Source organism: Solanum stenotomum, chromosome 3 (assembly GCF_019186545.1).
Source record: "Solanum stenotomum isolate F172 chromosome 3, ASM1918654v1, whole genome shotgun sequence".
In the NCBI taxonomy this organism is placed as follows: domain Eukaryota; kingdom Viridiplantae; phylum Streptophyta; class Magnoliopsida; order Solanales; family Solanaceae; genus Solanum; species Solanum stenotomum.
Window position 1 is genome coordinate 66,588,215 of NC_064284.1, and position 604 is coordinate 66,588,818.

The 604-nt window shown below is 36.9% G+C and overlaps 1 long non-coding RNA gene across 1 annotated transcript; it reads left to right on the plus strand.

The window, feature by feature from the left end:
- Positions 1-36: 36 nt before the first annotated feature.
- On the plus strand, positions 37-432 carry LOC125857600 (uncharacterized). Its single transcript, XR_007445686.1, has 2 exons — positions 37-179; positions 294-432. It is a non-coding gene; the product is annotated as an uncharacterized LOC125857600 (long non-coding RNA).
- The last annotated feature ends 172 nt before the right edge of the window (positions 433-604 follow it).

Sequence of the window (604 nt, forward strand, 5' to 3'; positions counted from 1 at the left end):
GGGTTTAAGATCAATAGTGTGTATAACGCTCGTGGTATTGCTTGCTTATAGGTGAAGGATCACTACATGCATGCAGAAGGTGCTGATGTTGTCCAACATATAATAGATAATTTTCTTCTATAGAAGTCAATCAAATCTGAAGCACATTGGATCGTGGTGGAGAATACTGAATTTACAAGGTAACCTTAGCTTGCGTCTACAGACTTGTTTCTTTTTCTTTCAAAAGATTTAGATGTTCTGCTTAGGAGATCTGGTATAGTTTGTGTGATTTGTTTTAATTTACTTGGTTGCAGGTCAGAATTGTACTAGTGTCTTGTGATTACAACATTTATGAAATTTACAGTAAGCAGTTTTGTTAACTCAATAATGTCCTAATGTAACCTTAAACCTGTTTCATTCTCAATGAAAAAACATTATTTTTCCATGTTAGAAGTAGTTATTACTTTTCTGTGGAGGTTGTTGGATATCATGCTCCAAAGTCCAAACCGTTTTCCCTCTCTTCCCCGATGGGCTATTACAGTAGGCCTGGACGAATTGGAGATACAAAGTTGTATGTGGATACAACTTAGGTTTTCACTTGCCTAACGAAGGAAAGCCGGGGGAG